Raw genomic sequence first — 17,260 nt, 5'->3', positions numbered from 1 at the left:
GAAGTGAAGAACTCTGCCTTTTTAGAGTATGAATTTCTGTGTGTTTGATTTTTCTCTCTGGTCAGGTAATCATCTGTTACTTGAATACTTCTTTCTTCCTTTTTTTTTTTTTTTTGTGTGTGTGTTATTGTTGTTACTGGGGATTGAACTCAGGAGAGTTCTACCACTGAGCTACATCTCAAACCCTTTTTATTTTGAAACAAGGTATCCCTAAGTTGCTCAGGCTGGACTTAAACTTGCAAGAGTACTGCCTCAGTCTCCCAAGTCTCTGGGATTCTAGGCATGTGCCACTCCACCTGGCTATTTATATAATTTTAATTTTTTTTTTAAAGGAATCCCATCGCTTCTCGGCTTTTTGGCTAAGATCAAGTGTAGTATCTGTTTAAAAAGTAGTATCAGTTTAAAAAGGAATCCCACACCCTGAGGTTTTTATTTGATGTCCATGTTTTTCATCTACATGTCTGACCACTGGCAGTTGACTATTTTACATGTTTAGCCTATCAATAGAATTCGAAACAGAAGAAAAATTGCTTCACTTTATTTGTGGAGAAATTCAGTTGTTTCTTTTGTTCCTCTCCAAGGAAGAATGGAAGTCAGGAAGTTGATTAAAATAGGACTTCCAACTGGAAGACCCCTTGGTGTCTTTGGGGCCAATCTGCAACTTACTGTACAGGAGGGAGCAGACTCCCCTGAGAGAGGGACTCCCAGGCTTACTGCATCTGCCTCCCACTTACCCACGGTGACTGAATGCCTGCAGCAGAGCAATCCTGGGCATAAGTTACCCAACCTTACTTCCTGTTGCATTTCTGTAGTTTGCACTAGGCTGTCAAACAGGGATGTTTTCATTTATTTTGTCTACGTGTCTTATCTCCCTCTTAGAACCTAATGGTTACTGTGTGCCTGCACTGCCTTGGGCACTCTAGTGACATGCATCAGTACATTTTCTCTTCAGGACAACCCCTAAGATAGCTGCTGTCACCCTTATTTTTCTCTCTTTTTTTTTTTCTATGTAAGGAAACTAAATTCAAAGAGGTTAGGAAATTTGCACAAAATCACACAGCTCATAGGTGGTGGGAATAAGACTCAAACCTACCAACAGAAGGTATGATTCCAAAACTCATTAGAAATTCTACTGGGTTGGCTTATGCTTTATTTGCCTTTGTGTTCCTGACAGGTATTAGTACATTGTTATCCAAATAGTAGGTACTCAATACATGATTTTGAAAAGAATGAACAAATGATAGATTCAGTAAGAACAAAGCAGAAAAACTTTTTTTTTAAAATGTTGTTCTTACTAAGTCTATCCTTTAGTGCAGAGTGGTTTAACACCTGGATGCTGGGACCGAAATGCCAGGGCTCAAATCCTGTCTTGCTCTCTCCTTGGGAAACTACTGAGCTTCTCTGTGCCTCGGTTGTTTCATTTGTAAGGTGGGGGTTATAGCTGTGACTTCTTTATAGGGTTGTTTTGAAGATGCGGCCAGTTAGTAAGACATAAGGCACATAGGAACACAGAGTAAACACTCAATAAAAAGTTTTATGAACTTAAATACATTTCTTCATAGCCCTTATAAAATCCTTATCATCCTTCTTTTGCAGTAGAGCATTTTCAAAAAGTCCTTAGTGCCACAGATCCAGGGTTCTCTGTGTGTGCCTTTCCTCCGTTCCTGAGTGCATACTGTGTGCACATCGCCTTATTAATGCCTCGTGCTGCCTGGACAGGCAAGGGACCATTTTTCCATGCCACCTCAAATCCCATGGGTCTGCTGCACTTCACTGCATCTCCAAGAGCAGTAACAGGAACTGAAAAGCAGAAACTGAAAGCAAAATAAACTTCAGTCAGAAAACACTTCTCTATTTCTCCCTTTGCCACTTACCAAAAAAAAAAAAAAAAAGGTAAATTGAAATTGAAAACCTGTGAAGTCCAGTATGTGTTTTTTGTTTTAACTATCTAGATGTTAAGTACAAAGTTTTCATTCCTTCATTCAGCAGACATCTATTGAGTGTTCCCTGTTGTGTGCTTTACTCTGTCTGTACATCTGGTGACCATCTACCCTGGATTTTCTACAACAATCCGAACTTTGAAAGCCTTTAGTGTCTTTTCATGGAAATAAATTAACAAGGAGAGGGGAGCCTTTCTCAGGCCCTAGGGCCAAAGTTTTCTTTCTATTTACTTTCAGTTGTGTTGCTGCTTGCCCTGAGGTTAGGAGCCACCCAGTAAAAAAATTTTTCACGTCTTGAAGGATTGAGTAAGCCCAGACAGAGGAATTATAAGCAGCTACTCTTGGTGTCTCCTTTGCAGAAAGAGTTTTCAGTGTTAAAAAATTCATCTGTAATTGTGGTTGTTTCTTTGGGATAGGCAATACTGGAAACTATATTTATATTATGCATTCTTGCCATTTTTTTTTTTCATTTTACAGTGGCTGCGTTACTGTGATAAGCAGTGTTAACTCTTAACTTCCTGCCATAAATAAAATAAAATAGACATTCTCTTTTTAAGCATGAGTAATAAGGGTTGGAGAAAAACTATATGCTACCTGAGGGCAGGGGTCCTCTGTTTTTCTCATCTTTGTATCCCACAGAGGTTCACTCAATGAATATATATCAAAGGAATGAACAAAGTCCTCTTTAATGTTTTTTAATAATATTACTTTCCCAAATAGGGATATTGTAGCTCACTTTAAGCATGCCAAAAAGCAAATACTAAAATGTGAATTTACACAGAATGTAAACATTATTTATTTAATGAAAGTATTCACCAGATCCCTTTACACAGAAAATATCCTCCATAGGTTTTGTTAAGATTTGATTCACTTCATTTTGCTCATGTGATAGTGGAGTAGATTAAAAGAGCTTTGATAAACCAAAAACCCAGGATGTGAATCCTGCCTCCACTGTGACCTATTGTGTGTTTGTGGACAGATATATATAGTTTTAGGTGAACACAATACTTTTTTTTTTTTTTAAAGAGAGAGGGGAGGAGAGAGAGAGAGAGAGAGAGAGAGAGAGAGAGAGAGAGAGAGAGAGAGAGAGAGAGAGTTTTCAATATTTATTTTCTAGTTCTCGGTGGACACAACATCTTTGTTGGTATGTGGTACTGAGGATCGAACCCGGGCCGCACACATGCCAGGCGAGCGCGCTACTGCTTGAGCCACATCCCCAGCTCCACAATACTTTATTTTATTTTTATGTGGTGCTCAGGATGGAACCCAGCGCCTCACACATGCTAGGCAAGCATTGTACCACTGAGCCACAAGCCAGCCCTGAAAGTGTTTTAATACTCATTAAAACCCCTGATACAGGGCCACCAGCATAAATATAAATGTTAGCTGCTGTTATTATTATTGTTTATTAAAGCTTTTCAGAACACCCAGTGCATAAATCGAAGCATAAATACAGTAATAACCACAAGCCCCCAAAATGCATTATGGAGACTCAGGCCTAATTGGTATGAAAAAAGAAAGTTTTTCATGCTTAATGCCAACCAAGTGATTTGAATGCTTGGACTCACATCACTTCGTGCTTAGAGTTCTGAGAGCACAGAGACCTCCCTCACTTCCTTGTTTATGTGACATGAGGGGAAATCCCACCCTCCTCCAGCCTCTCTAAGCAAACCTTTTGAGGTTCAGCCAGAAAGAAAAGAAAAAAAAAAAAAAACAGTCAAACTTGGGAGCAAGGACTGGTAAGCTTGGAGGCTGGAATTACAACATAGCCAGAGGATTTAAGGACAGTTCAACCCAACAAAAACACCTAAACTTCAGCATAAACTTTGCACTTTGATAAATAAACTAAGAGCTGCATCTTATGGTGGGGGTAGGAAGTCTCCTCCCCACACCAACCCTCCTCTTTGAGGCATGAGTGAGCCCAGGGACTGACAGGCCAGCTGGCTGAAGGCCCAACACTGCCAAATGAGGAGGATTTGCTCCAGAGTCTTGGTTCCAACCTCCACTAAGCTTTGAGAACAAGTTGGGGGTAGGGTGGTGGCAGCAGATGGCTATGTAACATGTTCTAGACTCCAGTCTCCAGGAATTCTGGGTGTGTGTGTGCACCAACTAAGCCATGCCTGTGAGGTGGGCTTCCCTGTGGTCCTGGAGTGCAGTAACTCTGGTTCTCTGCTGAGACTCTTTGCAAGTCAACAAGTCAACGTGCTTCCTACCCATGTCATGCCTGCCATTCATTACCTGCTTCTAGAATCAGAGAGAGGCCCTTGGGAAGCAGACACAGGCCACTGGGCTGCTGCAGGATACTCTCATCTTGGCCTCACAAATGAGATCTCTTTGTTCCATTTTTCCATGTCCCAGGTCCCCCTATGTAATTCCATTATAATTTAAATGTGAAGTTGTTTTTTTTAAGAGCAAAGTCAGACTGTCCTTTTAAAGTGGAGAGCCATAAAACTAGCCACTCCTGCTAGTCACAGAGAGTTCAGATACTCTAGATAAGAAAAATTCATGAGGAACACAGAGAGTTAGAGTGGGATTGTGTTATCCTTTAAGCATGCACACATGCTGTCAGTGTACATGGAGATTATATATTAAGAGTCATTGAGATGCAGTTAACCACAGCTTGCACTTCTGAGTTCCTTAGAAATCCTGTTATTTCGGTAGTAGATGCTTATTTATTGAACAAATAAGTGAATGCCTGTGAAATAAAGAACCCTGGAAAGGTGAGGGTGGGCTTCATGGAGAAAGTAGGAAGTTGTCTACAGCATTGCAGGGCACTGACCAGAATGCTGGGTAGAGTGAACTTTTCAATGTTGTTGTCAGAGCTAAGAAATAATAGACATTGAAATAATAGTAATTCCCGGGCTGGGGATGTGGCTCAGCAGTAGCGCGCTCGCCTGGCATGCGTGTGGCCCGGGTTCGATCCTCAGCACCACATACCAACAAAGATGTTATGTCCGCCGAGAACTAAAAAATAAATATTAAAAAAAAAATTCTCTCTCTCTCTCTCTCTCTCTCTCTCTCTCTTAAAAAAAAAAAGAAAAAAAAGAAATAATAGTAATTCCCTTCTACTTCTTAGAAGATTATGGTGAGGGGCAAGGGAGATGTTTTGCTTTCTAGTGCTCTCTTTGAGGCTGAAGATAAGGAAGATGATTTTCCCGGTTGTTCCCTGATCAGTTTCAGTTCTACTGGGCTACCCTCTTAGATCTGAGATTGAGGCCACCACAGTGACCATGACAAGTGGCAGGGTTGTCCTCCAAGAAACCATGCTTGAGCTCTGCTGAAGGTGGGAATGTGGGACAGTTTCCTGGTGATTGTCTTTCCAGTGCTGACTCTCCTCCTAAGCACTTGTTAGTTATTAGACCTCGGGTGACCATATCTTCTCTATGCAGAGAGCAGATTACCGTGAAATGACTATAGTCTATTCTCTAGGGCTTTTGCAAGGAACCTTTCATTAAATCTTTGTAGAAAGTTTGATGTTTTTAAGCATACTTTTAAAAATAACACTGTTTTTCTTGACCAGGGTAGGAACGACCTCCTAGTCAAGACAGGGGTATGGGAAATGTGCCATTTCTGCATGGGTTAGATTCGTCTCAACCCATCTTGGTGTAAATTAGGGAAGTACTAGTGGCTCGAGATGGTTAATTTTATATTTCCACTTGGCTGGGCCACAATGCCCACATATGTGGTCAAGTATTATTTTGGATGCTTCTGTGACGAGATTAACATTTGAATCAGTTGATTTTGAATAGTTTCCCTTCCATGATGTGAGTGGGCCTCACCTAATCACTGAAAATCTGAAAAGAACAAAAGCCCCACCTCTTCCAAGCAAGAGGGAAAGAATCCACCAGCAGCAGGTGGCCTTCAGTTCTTCCTGGATCTTCAGCCTGCTGGACAACACTGCAGAGTTTGGACTTGCTAGTGTCCATGATTACATGAGCCAATTCCTTACAATAAATCAATCTCTCTCTCTCTCTCTCTCTCTCTCTCTCTCGTGTGTGTGTGTGTGTGTGTGTGTGTATGAATACATACGCACAATCTAGTATATGGTGTGTGTGTATATATCCTAGAGGTTCTGATTCTCTGGAGAACCCCAGCTAAAACACTGATGTAACAAGTAATTCTCCACATTTCACTGGCTGAACACAACAGAATTGATAATTGTCTCAGGGTACAGCCCAATGCCAAGGTTCCTTATCAGGGGGCAGTTTTTCACCGTGTGGTAATTCAGGGACCCAAACTCTTTCATCCTATGATCCATTATCCCCCAGCCCCAGGCCCACCCCCACCCCCGTTCTTCGTGTGCAGCCAGCAGGCAGGAAAGGAAAATGAGAGCAGAGAAGGCACATCTGTGTCCTCACCACCTCCGCCCAGATGGGACACTGTCATTTCCTTTCACCCTCCACTGCCCAGAACCAGGGGAATGACCCGTTGACAGGGATGCCTGGGCTGGGGAATGTGCTCCTCATCAGGACAGCCGCTTCCCAGCAGTGATTTTTTTTACCATGGAAAAGGAAGTGAGGATTGGAGAGCTTCCACGATCTTCCTCATACATACTCACTTTCTTGTGTTTACTTTTTAGGTTTACTCCACCTCAACGCTAATTCCTTTTGTTTTCTTTGACCAGAGTCTCCATCCCATTTATTTCCCTCTGACCTTGCATAGAGTGTTTTCTGTCAACTTACTGAGCGCTGTGGTTTGAATGTGTCCCCCAAAAGTCCTGTGTGGGAAACTTAATCCCCAATGCATGGTGTTGGGAGGGGGCCCAGGGAGAGGTGATCAGGTCAGGAGGGCTCTGCGCAGTCAGTGGGGATCGCTGTTGTCACTGAGAGCAGGTTGGTGCAGGTTCAGCCCCTGGCTCTCCCTCTACATGTAGTGCATGCTTGCTTGCCCTCCTGCCTGTTGTGACACAGCAGAAGGCCCTTGAGGGATGTCAGCACCATGTATTTGGACTTGCCAGCCTCCAGAACTGTGAGAAATAAATTTTTTAATTTAAAGCTACTCAGTCTGCAATATTATTATAGCAACAAAAAACAGACCAAGAACTGAACGCTGAACCTGCATCAGTAAACATTTCATAGATTTAACTTTTAATAAGGAAACCAAATAAGGGAGAGCACACCTGTAATCCCAGCTACTCAGGGGACTGAGGGAGGAGGATCACAAGTTTGAGGTCAGCCTCAACAATTTAGAGAGACCCTGTCTCAAAATAAAAAGGGATGGGCATGTAGCTCAGTGATAGAGCATTTGACTAGCATGTACAAGGCCATCACTGAAAAAAAAAAAAAAAGAGCTTTTTTTTTCATAAGGGAAACAAAGTGAACACAAATCAAAAGGTTAGATAACAATAGAAGACAGTATAGTAGTATGTATGCCAAGAGCAGGACAGATGGTAAGTACAATAGGTGTCCAAAAGAGGGAAAGAACTCTTAGGTTGTCATGTTCAGAGAAAGCACTTTAAAAAGTACAGTTGAACTGGGGCCTTAAGTATGAGAGGAGTCAATGGCAGAGGGGGATGGGAGGGATTTTCAAGGTGGGCAAATAGGTGAAATGAGCAAGAAAAGAAAGAAGGGAATGAGAAAGTAGTCTTTGAGGTTGAGTCAACAAATCAGTCTGACAAGAGGGAAAACTAGGAGAATATGGCTTTTTTTTTTTTTTAAAAAAAAAGGCAAGTTAAATCTGGATTGCATTCGAGCTGAATTAAAATAGTATGTAAGTAACAGAGGTCCTTAGAAGATTTTTGCATGGCAAAAGAAATATTTTGGAAAAATAATAGAGTGGTGTGCAGGATGGTTCAGAGGGAACAGAACCTTTAGGACCCTGATTATTCAGTCTTGTGGTTGTGTTTCTATCATTCAGAACGTTTCTAGTTTGCATGTGTAAGAAATACAACTTAAAGTAGTAAAAAAGGGAAGTCCTTGGTTTATGTAAGAGGGAAATCTGGGTTGCATCTGTTTTAGGTATGACCCAATCCAAGAGCAATCACAGTGTTTGCTCTCTCCATCCCTCACACTCTTGACTGCTTGCCACCTTTGCTACACGTTGGGCCGGCCGCTGGACACTGACAGCTCCAACCTCACATCCCCATGGCTTTGCAAGTGTAGCAGAAAGAGAGAGACTTCTGAGGTAATGCCTGCAGGGAAGTTCATGGCTCTGATTTGGGTCTTATGTGCCTCCTTGGACCAATGCTCTGTCCATAGGGATGAACAACTGTGGCCAGCACTGTGCCATGTGCCCCAGGGTAGAAAGTTTATAGTATTTGGGGGGAGTGGTATAAGGACCTTGCTAGTCCCATAAGAAACATTAAAATGAGTCCACCATGAAAAAAGATTCTGTGAAAGATTCTGTTATCAGGCAAAGGAAAGAAGCACAAGCCAGTTACAATCTAAATTTTTTAATTTGTTTTCCTTTTTTTAAGAATTCAAGTTCTCATTACCAAATAGCTTGAGTACTTTTTTTTTTTTTGGCTGCATGATGTTATGCTAATTGGTTAACCACATCCTATGGTTAACACATCACCTAGGCTAGTGCTGAGCTTACACTAAACACTCAATTCTATGAATTCTACTTCATCCTGCCATTTGAATTCCCCATCCCTGTCCTATAACAATGCCTTCTGCTTCCTTGCCTGGCCTATTGAAACAAGCTCCCTTTGGGGACTTCTATCTCCAATCTCTGTTTTTTCCAACTCATACACAAACTACTAGAGTTATCTTCCTAAAACAGGTCAGGTTGTGACAGACCTTGAATAGAACAAATTCCACGGGCCTTAATATGGTAACACAGTAGTTTGTTTAATGTCAATAAATTCCTCTCTTTCTGGTACCAGTATGCTCCTCTGCAATGTGACCTTGCTGCTTCTCCCAGGAGAAATGGAGAACACTTTCCCACCCCTTAAGCCTGGTCTGACCTTGTGACTTGGTTTGGCAAATTAAATGCAGTAGACATGATGTAAGAGTTCTGAAGTTTAGGCATAACAGGCCTGGCAAGTTCAGGCTCTCTGGTTTGGATAGCTGCCCTGTCTGAGTCGCCAATGGAAGGAAGCCATCCTGGCCTACTGAAGGACCAGTGGTTGTGCAGAGAAGAACCGAGGCACTCTAGCCAATAACCAATAGCCAACATCAACTCCCAGACATGTGAATGAGGCCACCTTGGGCCTCCCAGCCCGGCTGACATGAGCAGTTTGCAGGTACATTAATGAGCTGAGGAACACACAACCCACCTATAGCATTATGAGAAATAAACAAATCATTGTTTTAAGCCACAAAGCTTTGGGGTGGTTCATTCTACAGCAACAGATAACTATGCAGGTAGATGCACAGGATTTGTCTGAAAGTGAAGATGTTTAGAATGAGTCTCATCCATTGGTTTAAGGAAATAGATGAGTTCAGACCAAGGTGGGATAAGCCCCGGGAGCCTTTGGGGCAATCCAGTAGAATGTCCAGGGAGAGGTGGAGGGTGGATCAGAGATGTCTGGATCCGGTCATCAGTTTCAGCAGTTGAGAGTAGATTAAGTTAGTAGGACCACCTAGGGAGTGAGAGGAGGCAGAAGCCAAATGTCAGAAGGCAAAGCCTTGGGGAACGCTAACATTTAAGGATGGGCCGAGGAAGGGAAGCCAGTAGAGGGGATTGAGTTTTGCAATGCAACTAAAAAGGGATAGGATATATTTATGTACTTTGGCTTTATCCTTCACTTTTTCTCAGTCATAAAAGGAGGATTAAAAAAAAAAGTCAGTAGGAGAAGCAGAGAAGATACCCAGGGTGATATGTAATGCAAAGAAGTCCCCTAACTACTCATTCTCAGGATGTGAACAGCCCTGGAACACAGCAGGCCAGTGATGAGACCTGTAGTTGCCGTCCAGGTTTCTGGGGAAATGCTTAGCTAAGAAGCAGAGCAAACCACATGGAGAAAGCGACCAACCAGGCTTGCTACCCACACTCTGCTTTCCCTGAGACAGAGGTCTGAGAAAAACCCAAACAAATGAGGAGAAAAATAGACAACTTAGACACTCTAATCCATGCCAGAGGAGATAGAGACGTGCAGAGACAGCTCCCAAAAAGGCAGAAATCAAAATATACAGAACAGAGACAACACAGTGAGGGCTGAGATAAGGGTGCATGAAAAGGTGCGTTTCTTGAACTGTCTCACCCCTTCTTCACCTTCTTGTCCCCCACAGTCACAACATCAGTGTAGCTTTATGGACAACTTACCATCCTATGGGAAACTTGATGATCCCATTTCTATTTCAGGGCATAGGTATTTAATTATGTATTTAAAGTAGCAGAGCTGTTGTGCTGTTTATAGTATGTGGGGTGTGTGAGTGTGTGTGTGTGTGTGTACAGTAATCACAGTGTATCCATATAAAAACTCACCTGTCCTGGATCTAGTCTCCTCATTTTACAATTTGTTTGACTTTAGGTTTTTTTTTCTCTTTTTTTCAGTTCTGGGGGTCAAATCCCGGGGCCTTGCACACGTTAAGCAAGCACTCTACCACGGAGGCGCATCTCCATCCTCATTTGACATTTTGACAGGACTGCAGTATTGTTGGCAACTCTCTGCCTCTTAACTAAATATTCCATTTCACAAACACAAACTGGGTGCGCACAATGTAAGGCTCTGCAGGGCACACACAGGTGTGGGCGGTGGCGTTCAGGTAAGCCAGCCATCCAGAGAAAGAAGATCTGAGTTACAGCATTGGCAAGTTTTTGTCGTATAAATACTCCCATCATGACTGATGTCAAGCTACCAGTGGTTTAATAACTGGCTCATATACATCCTAAGGACTCAGCTGCCCTGGGACAAAACTGAAGAATGAGGAAATCTAAGAGACCCCAGACAATGACCAGTGCCAACTCCCAGCTGTGTGTGAAACCATGTTGGTCCTTCCAGTCCAGCTGACTCCCAGCTGAAGTATGCCCAGGGGATATCAGCATAAGATCTTCTCCCCCAAATCAAGGAATCCTAAGAAATAACAGGTTGTTGTGTTATGCTACTACGTTTTGAGGGTGGTTTGTTGCCCGGCAATAGTCAACTTGATACCCACATGGTGCAGGATGCATGAGGAAGGGTCTATAGTGATACAAGAGGCTTTGAGTCTTTCCTTCCTCTTTTATGCTTTCCCGGACCTACTCACAAGCTGTCATGGGAGGTTCAGTCTTTCCCTTGGTTTCACCAAGACTTCCTGGACTCCTGGTACTGAGGGTAAGCACTGACGGCTCCTAGGCTTTTGCCTTTTTGAGTATGCTGCCAGTCCCATCTTTAATCAGACTGGGGGCTAGACAAAATGAAGATCCATATTTTCAGACAGCTGCTTTAGGAAACTTTGTTTATTGAAAAATCAGGACTGTTGGTTTCATCCAGTGAGGGGAATTGGAACCCCTAGAAGCCAGACCACTCAGGTAGACGTCACGTCGGAACACCGCCCTTGTCTGTTTTACTGTCTCCTCTAGAGGCAGGTGTTTCCTATCGGTTCTGCCATCAGTGATAGACTTTGAACAACTATAACTGATTTAATAAATAGTGACTTGATACAGTAATGAAGATCTCAAATCCATTTTTTCAAAAATACCTTGTGCTGGAAGTCAGTATTTGGTGTGTGAGTCATACCCTCTCTTCTGAACACTTGGACTGAGCAGGCCCTGGTGAGCCTCCTCTAGGGGATTTTATCCTATCACAGATCTCAAAAGACAAGATCAATTCCTTTGGATTCTGTACCTTTACCAGATGCAAAACACTGGTGATTCCAAAATAGGAACTTGGTAACAAAACAAAACAAAATCTCTTCAAAACATCAATTTCCCAGAGCAAGTGAAAAATTATCACAAAAGTCAAGATAGTGTCTTATTCTGGGAAGAGGAATAGAGAGGGAGAAGAAGCCTTTGGGTAATATTCTAATTCTTACCTAGTAGTAGGATTATAGGTATTTTCTCTGTAATAATTTTTTTCAGTATTTTGTAGTTGTAGATGGACACAATACCTGTATTTATTTATTTATTTGTTTGTTTTTTTATGTGGTGCTGAGGATCGAATCCAGTGCCTCACACATGCTAGGCAAGTGCCTGCCACTGAGCCACAACCCCAGCACTTCTGTAATAATTTTTTAAAATATTCATGCAATATTTTTTCAGCAGTAGGGATTGAGCCAAAAGGTATTTTACCACTGAGCTACATCTCCAAATTTCTTGAGAAAAGATCTCCCTATGTTGCTGAGGCTGAGCTCAAACTTGTGGTTCTCCTACCTTAACCTCTTGAGTTGCTGGGATTACAGACATATGCCCCAGCACCTGACCAATATTCATGCAATTTTTATGCTCTTTGTGAATTTTATATCACAATAAGAAAAAAAAGTCAAATTTAAAGTACAGATGCTCTTTGACATAGAATGGGGTTATGTTCTGATAACCCATAGTAAGTTGAAAATGTCCTAAATTGAAAAATTATTTAATCTACCTTATCTATCAAACATCATAGCCTCACCTACCTTAAACATGCTCAGACATGATTTTATAATGGAGACTTAAACTTCTTATACAATCTATTAAACACTGTATTAAAAGTGTAAAACAGAATGGTTGTATGGGTATGTGTCATGCCATTGTACAGTCAAAAAATCACATCTACCCATTATGAGTCTAGGACCATCTGTAATGAATTCTGCAATCATATTTCTTATGTGTATCAGTTGAGAGCTTATTAGAAATGAAGAATCTTGACCCCACCCCAGACCTAGTGTACCTACTGATCCCCAGATGTTTTGTCTGCCCATGAAAGATTGAGAAGCACAGTCCAAGGTTAAGAGTTACTAGTTACTAGCCTTAAGATATGAGGAAAGTCTCATTATCCTTGTGCCTAAGTTCTATCTTTGAAATAGCACAATAAATTCAGATCTGTCCTACTTCCCAGGCTACTGTGAAGATGATGTGAGATGATAAATGTGAAAACACTTTGGGGTAAAAAACAAAAAAAAGCAGCGAAGGTATTGCCATCACCTGGGGATACAGTTGAAAGAATCAACTGCAAAGAAACAACTGTCACCATCCTCTAAATTTCATGCTTTCTGAAGTATTTTCAATTCTAATTTCTTGACAGTCTTGTGCTTCTTTGTGCTCTGTCCAAACTTGCTTCCCTCCCTGCCTTCAGGATATTAGCAACCAGGTACAGGTCCTGCTTGCCCTTGGTAAGGTCTCTGAAGCAGACTATGTCCTTCCGAACAGCAGAGGGTCCTTGACTTAGCTTTCTGACAAACCAAACCCACATGTTTGGCTGTGTCTGCTGTGTGACAACAGTGTCTGACCTCACTTGGGTAGCAATGAGCTCCAATGGGAACAGGGAACACCAGGCAGGTAGGCCACAGATACTTTGGGTTGTTTGTGATTCTTTTATTCTATTTTTTAAAAAATATTTTTTAGTTGTTGATGAACCTTTATTTTATTTATTTGTATGTGGTGCTGAGAATCGAACCCAATGCGTCCTTCACACAAGCTAGGCAAACACACTACCACTGAGTCACAATCCCAGCCCCTCTTTTGTTCTATTTTTGAAGTTTATTTTTTAAATGTACCTTAAGTACAAAGAGCTAGCATATGTCTTTTGCTGAGTAGATATCATAGATAACCCATTCCAGAATGACTCCACCCACTTGATGAAGCCTGTATTCTGTGCACACTGACAGAAACAGAAGCCCATTTCGAGGCTGTGTCTACCAATCCAACCATATGGGTTTGAGCAGAGGTGGCAAGAGTGAGAACCTTAGTCAAAGTTTTAAAGGTGAGCACCAGTGGACCTACAGGTGACCCATCTCTTAAAAGAAAGCAATAGGTGGACACAGTCTTCAAGGTGCCATTTTGGTAGCAGATACCAGCTCTCACTAGACCCCAAACCTACCAGTACCTTTGTCTTGGGCTTCCTAGCTCCCAAGAACAGTGAAAAATAGGTTCCCATTGTTTATAAATTTCTTTTAAAAAGTAATCTGTGCTTTCCACACTGTAAAAACTAAAAAAAAAAAAAAGTTGATAAATATGGGTATTATTTCAAATCAGACATTGAGTCTTCTAAACTTTGAAAAACACTTAAACAATTTACAAAAATCTAAATGAACAGCAATTAAAGCACTTATTGGTGGAGCTGGCCCAGGTTTCTTGCATTAGAATCCTTCTGCTGAGTTTCGAGAGTTAACATACTGTTTACATTTTAAGGATGCAGCATATAAAGGCTAGACAATCAGTTCTTGGGCCTAATTACACTTTCATCTTAACACAGACTTGAGGGCCAGCCTGCACCAGTTCTAAACTTCATTGTATTTGTGTTCTGTCAATACAACACAGAGAGATGTGTGTGTGTGTGTGTGTGTGTGTGTGTGTGTGTGTGAGAGAGAGAGAGAGAGAGAGAGAGAGAGAGAGAGAGAGATTATGATTATATTAAAAAGAAAGAAGAGGAGGAGGTGAAAAGGAAGAGGTGTTTAATGAAATTGCTCAAAACCCTTTTCCAGGCCCATGTTTTAGAGTTACCCCCTTTGGTCCAATCCTAGCACTACCAATTATTAGTTGTTAGACTTTGGGCAAGTTATTTAACTCACTCAACTGGATCTACATGTTCACATTTGTACAATGGGGGGGGAAACATAGGATCTGTTCAATAGGCTTATTTTAATACTTAAATGATTTAAATCATGGTGCTGGCATGTGATACAAGTTCCATATGTATTAATTACAAAATGATTTAGGAAAGGGACTAGATACCAACTTGTTGGGGAAAAACCCCATCAAATTAGGATCTGGGGTTTTTAGCTTAGTGGTAGGGTGCTTGCCTAGTATGCACAAGGTTTTGTGTTTGGTCCTAGCACTGTAAGAAAGGAAAAGAAGACAGGAAGGAAGAAGGGAAATATACAGAGAGAAAAGAGAGAAAGAAAGATCAAATGTATTAATGTCTCTATCATGAGTACTGGTACTTAATGATAGTGTTTGCACAGAAAAGAGTTAACCCAGCAGCCTAAACTACCATCCCTGAGAAGTCCTGCTTGCAAGGTTGGCCGTTGGTTGGTGTCTGGGAATATAGATTTTGCAAGGGTTCCCATCATTAACTGATAAGAGTGGCTCACTGTGCCTAAGCTGTTTGTGCAAACAATATGGTTTATGATGAACACCTGCTTTCCTTTGAGGAGTCTGGAATTTGCATGTGTGCCAAGTAGAGTCTGCCTGCATGACTAGTCCCCAATAAAATCTTGGGTGCTGAGTCTCTAATGAGTGTTTCTGGTTGACAACAATTCTCACCTGTGCTTATTGAAGAACTCATTGCTGGACGTGTGTCCTTTGTGACTCTCCTGGGACAGACAGGGCCCTTGGGAGCTTGGGCCTGGTTTTCCCCAGGCTTCACCCCGTATTCCTTTTTTGTTTGCTGGTTGTTGTGGCCTCTTTTTGCTATAGTGAGTCACAGTTGTGAGTGCAATTGCATGTGGGTCCCAGGAGTCCTCCTGGGGAATCAGAAAACCTGGGGTTGATAGTGGGGGTCTCCCAGTGTAGTGCTGAACTAGTTACCTCTGCATGAAACATTTTTTTGGGGGGTGGGAATGCTGGTATAGAAGCATTACCTATGTAAGTGAACATATCATTTCTATAAAAAGACTCAGAGGATCTAAAATAAATATTCTTGAGCAAGTAAAAAATGCTGCCCAGCAGTAATATCCTGTCATCAGTGAATCTTTTTTTTTTTTTTGTACTGAAGATTGAACCTAGGGGTGCTTAACCACTGAGCCACATCTTCAGCCCTTTTTTATATTTTATTTAGTGACAGGGTTTCATGGAGCTGCCAAGTGCATCACTAAGTTGCTGAGGCTGGCTTTGAGCTCACAATCTTTGTGCCTCAGCCTTCCAAGTTGCTGGGATTACAGGCATGCACCACCACACCAGGCAGTGAGCCGTCTTTAAAATTATAAGGACATAAGAACTTCAATGCTATAAAATTTAGCTGTGTTGCCTAGAGTGAAGCAGAAAGTAGCAATGCTGTAATTTACAATTTTTAGGTAATTATATATTAAAAGCTCTGCGGCTCAGTCCTCCCACCCCAATGTCATTTACCCTTCCATTAGGGCTTGATTTCCTTCCCAGGGTAAGAGAAACTAATTGCAATATTCAGTCACAAATCCTGTAAGTTTTAAAAGTTACATGTTAATGTACCATGTTATAGAAATTTCTAGTCTATATTGTCAGCATCCATTGAAACATTCAGCAAAAATCAGTTGAATACCTTCCACATGCCAGGCAAACATGTAAAATTCTTTGGTTTAACATGAATCCTGAAGTTTTTATTATAATACACGGAAGTCGGTTTAAAAGTCCTTGTGAAGCAAACCTCTCACATCCCGGTATTTTATTTTCTGTTGGAGATGATCAGTAAAACCATGTATTTGAGTTGTGTTGTACTGGGCTTTGTATCAATTGAACTAGTCAAGAGTATTGTTTTTCATTCCGTTGATGGAATGCAGATTTCCCATTAAAAAGCAAATCTTCATTTTAAAACGTTTTAATAAAATGGTGCTTCTCTCCAGTTGGTTAAATTAAAAAAAAAAATATTCTATGTGAGACTCTTCTCCAGATCTCGGCAAAGAACATTTTCATTTGAGGGTGAGCTGATTGCATTGGTATTTAACTCACAAGCATTTGTCCACTCTGGGGAGGGAAGCAAACCCTGTAGCCTTCTGGTTTGCATAACAGTGCGGTGAAGATCTGATGTTGAGTTTTTGCTGGGCAGACAGCCCTGCCCTGGGAGTGCTGACAGATTTCAGGGAATGCCTGTGCCCAAACGGTTAATTTTTTCCTCTTCAGTTTTGGAACTGAGACATTCCCGATTGCCTTGTTACTCCACCCTTTCTGGTTTTTTGAGGCAAATTGGAAGTCTTATGTTATATAACTGGCAAAAATGGTGGAGACAGATGCTAAATTCATCCAAATTGCCACAAAAAGCAATGCATTAAATAAAACAATATTCTCCTTCTGGGCATGGGTACTACCAAAACCCTGGGTCAGGAATAAAAAATTAAAAGGTGGTCCTCGCCCTCCAGGAGCAAATAATTGTTTTGTTTTTTTAATCAATGTTTTTTAATCAATGTTTTTTGGTGTCAAGAAGCAGAAGGCACTTGGGCTGGTTCATGCAAAGCCAGGGATTATTATAAACAAGGGAAGAAAACCTTTTGGGTCTCAATGAGGGATTGAACACAAGAAGTGAGTGCCAACAGGAACCCGTATTACCGTCCTTGCCTCCTGGAGGCCCAACTCTTTCTCTGCTGCTTTTTCTCCGAGTCTCTGCTTGATGCTCATTCCCTGCTGAC

At 41.6% G+C, this 17,260-nt stretch overlaps 1 pseudogene; it reads left to right on the top strand.

Annotated features, from left to right (window-relative positions):
* The first annotated feature begins 339 nt into the window (after positions 1-339).
* LOC113197358 (U2 spliceosomal RNA) lies at positions 340-422 on the top strand (annotated as a pseudogene).
* The last annotated feature ends 16,838 nt before the right edge of the window (positions 423-17,260 follow it).

The sequence above is a fragment of the Urocitellus parryii genome, chromosome 11 (genome assembly GCF_045843805.1).
Source record: "Urocitellus parryii isolate mUroPar1 chromosome 11, mUroPar1.hap1, whole genome shotgun sequence".
Classification (NCBI taxonomy): domain Eukaryota; kingdom Metazoa; phylum Chordata; class Mammalia; order Rodentia; family Sciuridae; genus Urocitellus; species Urocitellus parryii.
Note: the sequence above shows the minus strand (reverse complement) of the source record. Positions and strands in the feature narration are given on the sequence as shown.